Source organism: Elaeis guineensis, chromosome 6 (genome assembly GCF_000442705.2).
Source record: "Elaeis guineensis isolate ETL-2024a chromosome 6, EG11, whole genome shotgun sequence".
Taxonomy (NCBI): domain Eukaryota; kingdom Viridiplantae; phylum Streptophyta; class Magnoliopsida; order Arecales; family Arecaceae; genus Elaeis; species Elaeis guineensis.
Window position 1 is genome coordinate 101,669,778 of NC_025998.2, and position 6,983 is coordinate 101,676,760.

At 36.3% G+C, this 6,983-nt stretch overlaps 1 non-coding gene across 1 annotated transcript; it reads right to left on the reverse strand.

Annotated features, from left to right (window-relative positions):
• Nucleotides 1–581: 581 nt before the first annotated feature.
• On the reverse strand, nt 582–687 carry LOC140858906 (small nucleolar RNA R71). The gene has a single exon (XR_012142310.1). It is a non-coding gene; the product is annotated as a small nucleolar RNA R71 (small nucleolar RNA).
• Nucleotides 688–6,983: the final 6,296 nt, after the last annotated feature.

Below are 6,983 nucleotides of genomic sequence, written 5' to 3' on the forward strand. Positions count from 1 at the left end.
GGATCTCTTCTTTAGAACTCTTTTCTCTCTTCTCTTCTCCTCTTAATAAAAAAAAAAAAATAATCCTTAACAGACTAGGATAGTCCTACATAGACCTTTTAGTTGCATGTTAGGTCGACGATCACTAAAACCCAACTTGCAATCATTAGACGAAGAATTAGAAAAGACTCTTAGGACTATCCGAGTTAGAAACATGGCTGCACCTGGTGAGGCTAATCCTCCACACTCATTGAGAGAATATTTCACTCCATCCTCGTATACCTACTTTCCATGCATTCAAGCATCTCCAGTAGAAGCTACCCAATATGAGATTAAGTTTAGCATTATTCAAATATTGCCATCATTCTATGGACTTAGTAACGAGGACCCATACAAACACTTGGATGAATTTTTTGAAATTTGTTCCATAGTAAAAATCCAAAACTTCTCTGATGATGCCCTTAGGTTGAAACTGTTCCCTTTCTCACTTAAGGATAAAGCCAAGCATTGGTTAAACTCCTTAGACTCTATAACCATTTCAACTTGGGATCATCTTTAGAGAGAATTTCTCAAGAAATACTTTTCAATTGAAAAAACAAATCAAATTAGAAAAGCTATCACTAGTTTTTTTCAATTGGAGGGTGAACTTTTTCATGAGACATGAAAAAGGTTAAGGGACCTCATTCGTAAATGTCCACACCATGCTGTCCCTAAATGGAAACTTTGTCAGTATTTTTATGATGGTCTATCAGAGAAATACCGACAAATGGTTGATGCATCATGTGATGGGACATTCATGCTAAAGAGTGAGGATGAAGCCTGGCAGCTCTTTGAAATACTTAGTGAGAATTTTTTACATCATAGTCTGCCATCTCTAGAGAACAACCCATGCTTCAACAAAAAAGAAGTGAAATTTATCAGATTAAAAATGTCATGGATATCCACAGTAAGGTAGATGAACTGTCCCTAAAATTAGACCGTCTTCTAAATACTAGACAATTCTCGATTCCACCTAACCCAATCCAAGAAGTTTGTGCATTGTGTGCAAGTCTGAACCATTTTGTTAGTGAATGCCCAGCCGCACCTTAATTTCTTGAGTTTGTGCACGAGCAGGTTCAGCAAGCTCAAGTCCAACAAGCTCGCAGACCAGGAAATGATCCATATTCGAGTACTTATAACCCTGGCTAGAGAAACCATCCAAATTTTTCATGGAGACCACAACCAATGGTTGGCCCTGCCGCACCTCGACCTCAATATCAGGACCCAACATATAGGCATGGACCATACCATCAATTTCAAAATGCTCCTCAACCGTCTACTACTGGTCATAGCTCAACTTTTGAGAAAAAAGTTCTGAAAGCACTAGAATGATTAGAAGTCATACTCAGACCTTTAACTCCCACACACAATCCATTGCTAAGCTAGAGACCCAAATAGATCAACTAGCGACTGCATTCAGTAGGAGGGAAGGAGAAAAATTACCTAGCCAACTCGAGAGCAACCCAAGAGGGCAATTTGTGATTGAGAGCTCTAATACTCCAGAAGCTTTTTCTGAACATGCCAAATCAATCATGACTCTAAGAAGTGGGAAGGTCATTGAACACACTAGTAAAATCAATGAGACCTACCCTAAACTTCTACTCAAAGCCAAATCACCCAAGAACAAGGAGGACCTTAAAATAAAGAATGAACCAACTGCACCGAAATCATCTTACTTGCCTAAAGTCTCATTTTCGGATGCCCTGAAAGCCCTATTCCTGCAGATAAGAAGGGAGGAAGACTCGACGAGATGTTGGAATTGTTTAAGCAAGTCCAAATTAATCTTTCCCTTCTAGACGCAATCAAACAGGTCCCTGCTTATGTCAAATTTTTGAAGGATTTGTGCACCCAAAAATGTAAATCTAGATCACAAATCCCAAAGAAAGTATGCCTCACTGAACAGGCTAGTTCTGTCTTCCAGCATGCCACTCCTCCAAAGCTTAAGGACCCAGGAGCCCCCATCATTTTTTGTGTTATAGGAGATTATCACATTGAAAAAGCTCTTCTGGATTTAAGGGCAAGTGTGAATCTTTTACCTAGTTTGGTGTATGAACTTTTTGGATTCGGAGAACTAAAACCCACATCAGTCACACTACAGTTAGCTGACAGATCAATTAAGAAACCACGTGGAATGCTTGAGGATGTCTTGGTCAAGGTAGATGAGTTTTACTTTCCAATTGATTTTTTGGTTCTCAACATGGAACTAAGTGGCAACCCAAGATAAATTTCCATTATCTTAGGATGACCCTTCCTAACTACGATAACTGCATGCATTAATTGTAGGACAAGAGTCATGGACGTATCATTTGGGAATAAGAAACTGAGACTGAATGTGTTTGGTGCTTCCCAAGGACCATCAATGGATAGTTGCTTCGAAGTAAATACACTAGAAGATATTATAGAAGATGCAACACCCACAATTCTAGCACCAGACCTCTTAGATACTTGCTTGGCTCACTTTGGAGTGTATGACTTTGAGGGATATATGAAAGAAGTTAATACCTTGTTGGATACACCACACGATAAAATCACTCCTCCATGGACAATCAAGTATGAGCCATTGCCCACATTAACCAGTACACCAATAGTTCCATCTTTAGAATCACCACCTACGTTAGAATTGAAATCCCTTCCTGCTACACTCAAGTATGTATGACGTCTGGCTGAAGACGTAAAACTTAGCGCTTGTTGGGAGGCAACCCAATGATTTCATATATATATTTTTTTACTTTACTGCAGCTGTAGAAATTTAGAACAAGAGCCTATTAATCAATGAAGCTATCTTCAACTTTCGAAGTAAAATTATCCCAGGTGCACTCTCTCCTTTTATTTTCTTTGCTTTCCTACTCCATTGAGGACAATGTAGATTATGTTGAGGGGGAAGGAAATTAATCAAATCCTCGAGTATGATCAGAAATAATTAGTTTGGTGTATTCAAATTTTATTTTGATTAAGAGTCAATTAGGCATCCTAATCAATAAATGATTAACGGTCAAAATAATTTTAGAGATACTGAGGAATAAATTATTAAGAAAATCTAATGAATGGTAGGGTTTAGATTAGACCAAATTTTAGGAGTGATTCTACAATCCTCTTTTTACTGATCTCAATAAAAAATCTGCTTCATAAGAGATTGGGTGGAAAGGTCGAGGTATGCAAAAATTCTTCTTAAAATTTACTTTAAAAAAAAAAAAAATAGTTTCCTACTGAGTAACCGGGCCCTTTCGCCTAAGTAAGCATTGTGGTTCGCATAAAATGATGGACAATATTAAAAAAAAAATAGTAGATAATAAGGGGACTAAATTGCAAGAAGATAATAAATCTCTCTCACATTAAGTTAGAAGATTTAAAGAGTAAAGTGGGGAGTTGGTGAAAGAAAAACTCTTGAAATTTTTTTAGTTAATACTCAGCCACTAATTGGGTCAAATTGATAATCCAATGAAGTATCTCTTTAATGGTCTGACCAAGTATCATTTATCTTTTGGGATGCCTAACCTAACTTTTGATTCAAGACTGAGTCGGTACACAATGCTGATATATCTATTTTACTCGAGGATGAGCAAAATTTAAGTTGGAGGATGTGATAAATACTTAATTTAAGTCATTTAAAGTAAAAAATTATATTTAATTTATTTTATTTATTAAGAATTTGATGCTTCTTTTTATGTTTTACAGAAAAGGGATCGTCGATACAAAGAGTCCGATTCGCAGATCAAAAAGATTCAAGTTTGAAGAAAATTAGACTTAAAATAAAATTTAAATAAAAGAAGGATGCATATAGTATTATAGAAAATGAAGATACTATGCAAGGAACCAAAAGGATATAGGCATCATTTTAAAGAAATAAAAGTTTTTTTTTGTAATTTGCACGGCAGAGCGCGTGCGGCAGGGCAGGTGCAGCGTGCGAGCGCGTAGCAGTGAGCACGCACGGCAGGCGTGGCAGGCGGGCGCGGCAGGCGGGCACGCGGCATCGCGGGCGCGGGCGTGCGGCATGGCAGGGCGCGGGGAGTTTTTGCTGGCGGACGTGAACAGACGAGCAGATGCTCATTAAAAGGAAAAAAATATGATACTTGGAAATACTTCAGGAGGAAGAATTTGTATTTTCTTTATTTGCTTGTGATCTTTCCATCTCATCCATCCATCTTTTAGTCCTTAGTATTTTATTTAGTCCCACATCAGAAAATCATGTAAAACTCATCCCTCCTAACACCTATAAAAAGGTTCTTATACTCCCATTTGGAGAGAGCCCAAAAATTCTTCTAGAGCCTTGCATAGAGGAATAGAAAGGGACTACTTCATGAGCAGCTAGGATAGTAGTCTCGGAAGTGGAGAAGAAATTTTATAACGATACAGAGTGGATTTATTGTTCTAAACTTTCTTGTATTTCTTTATATGCAATAAAGATTATGTTTTTTATTTAAATCATCATGAGTTCTTTATTTGCTCTCTTTCATATGCTTTTATTTATGTTTTCCTATTAGATTAATATTAGGAACAACTTTTACTTTTCGAAGACACATCGTGATCTACGGGTACGGGGCGTGCCGAGAAAAGAAGAGTTATTTATCTAGTATTTTTCGGAGACACGTCATGATCTACGGGTACGGGGTGTGCTAAGGAAAGATAGGTATTTTTTTTAAGATTAATTGCATCTATTTAATTAAAAAAGAGATACAACTCTGCTAGTGCAAAATTAATTCAAAACTCCCAAGCTCTTTATTTTTTAATTACATCAATTTTAAGATAATTTATTTTTTAAATCAAAACAATGCTTCTTTCTTTTATTTTGCAATCTCAACTTAGCCCAAGGTCCCTGAGGATATGATCTTGACTCATCCTACCTACATAATGAGTAGAGTTATTTTTGATGCTATCAATGACTATGCATTAGTTCACCTTGTATGGTAGTGCAATAAGTTAGAAAAGTTTCAAACAGCAAACTGTTGCTGAGTCGGTCACTAAGGCTGGGTATATTACTACAAGTGAGGTTGCTAAGGAGGCCGTCTGGATGAAGAAATTCATCACAGAATTGGATGTGGTTCCAGAGATTGAATAACCAGTGTCCCTTTATTGTGATAATACTGAGGTAGTTGCTCAAGCCAAAGAACCAAGGTCTCATCATAAATTCAAGCATATCCTAAGACGGTTCCACCTCATTCGGGAGATAGTCAATAGACGCAATGTGATCATGGAGTGAGTTGACACCAAGAATAATATAACGGATTCATTCACTAAGGCCTTATCAATGCAGCAGTTTGATCACCATCTTGGTAGCATGGATATCAAGTATAGGGGCGATTGGCTTTAAGTGCAAGTAGAGATTGAAAGAATAATACCCTACAAGCCAATCGCATATAGAATGTGATAGGATATTTTTGTAATTTATCTTCTAAATTTATATAAATTAATATTTATTATTAATAAAATAGATATTTTTGATTCATTATATGCTGCATCTTATTAATTTTAAGATTATAATAAATCCCATAGGTCTGGATAATGGTTTTAGGGCTATGATGAGATCATGCCAGTGAGATCTAATTTCTCGATAGTTCTGATCTAAAATATTTTTAATCATTGGTATATTGAGTCAGAGATCAATGATACCAGTATGACTGGCATGTCCTATATATGCTCAGAAATGAGGATGGTTGATCTCATAACCACTTGTGTGGTGACACAATACAAGAATATGGGTCCTTATTAAAGAATGAGTTCACTGAATTAACCTATGAGAGAATATCAGATGGAGTTTTATTTACATGTCAACTGATGTTTCTCTAGTGGGAGTTGTGTAAGTGATCCTTAGACCTGAGGTCATCATGGTACCTTGTGTATATGGATCCATATTTTGGTTCACTATCTAGCTTGATTTTTTGATCATTGTGTAGGGTGTTCTAGATATGGTGAAGTATACATAGAGGTTGTGAGTGATCAATAAGAGATCAGTCACTCCTAATAAAGAGAACGAACATCCTATGTGATCTCATAGGATGATGATTCTGAAAGTCTTTCGTCAAAGTAGGATGGTAATTAGAAAAGAGTTTCTAATATATCATCAACTGAATTATCATCTTCTGATCGAGATACATAATGATAAGTGATTGGATTTGATATATTTTCATATTCACAGCTCATCTGAGATGTTGTTTGACTGAAGGATTGAATTACACGGGAACTTACCACTGAAGAATATTTTGATAATTTTTTATCAAAATTTTAAATCTTTCAGATAGTCATGACACATTGCTAGACATCAATCTTGACTTGTGGGCTTATCAGAATTAAAATATTTTAATTCTAGAGTCAATTTGGAAGAGTCCAAGTTGATTGGGACTTTTCGGATGACCTAATCTTGTTGGATTAGGGTTACATCGAAAGTCTTGATCCACTACTGGCTAGATTTAGAATCCAATGGGTTACACACTTTATGATTTAGTCTTGTTCTAATCTAATTAAAATTTAATATAAATTCTATGAGTTAATTTGATATGCTAGCACATTGTATTAATCCAAGTTTTCGAATTGGTTTAGATCAAATTGTTTGAGCTAACCTAGACCAGTTAGTTTTGACCTTATGGGATTGGGTCAATTTGGATTGGATCCTTATCCAACTTGAAAGAGTTTCAAGTGGAGAAGGAGTCCTCCATGTCCACCAAAAGTCATGGCAAAAAATAAATGCCTCCCATCTTACATTGGCATGAGAAGTGGAGAGTCTTTCTTAATGAAGGCTCTTAACTATTACACGTTATCTTAAATTTTTGATCAGTTCTCCTATGATTTGATGTCAAATTTAATTTAAATTTTCTATGGCACATAGAATACTAAGAGTCTTTCTGCTCTAAATATCTAAATCATCAAAAATTCACTCGATGAAATTATTTGGCACATGGGAAGTTGGAGCACCAAAGGTTGGCGCCCCATGGTCTCATGTGACATCCCTTGGTCCCCTATTTATAGGGGAT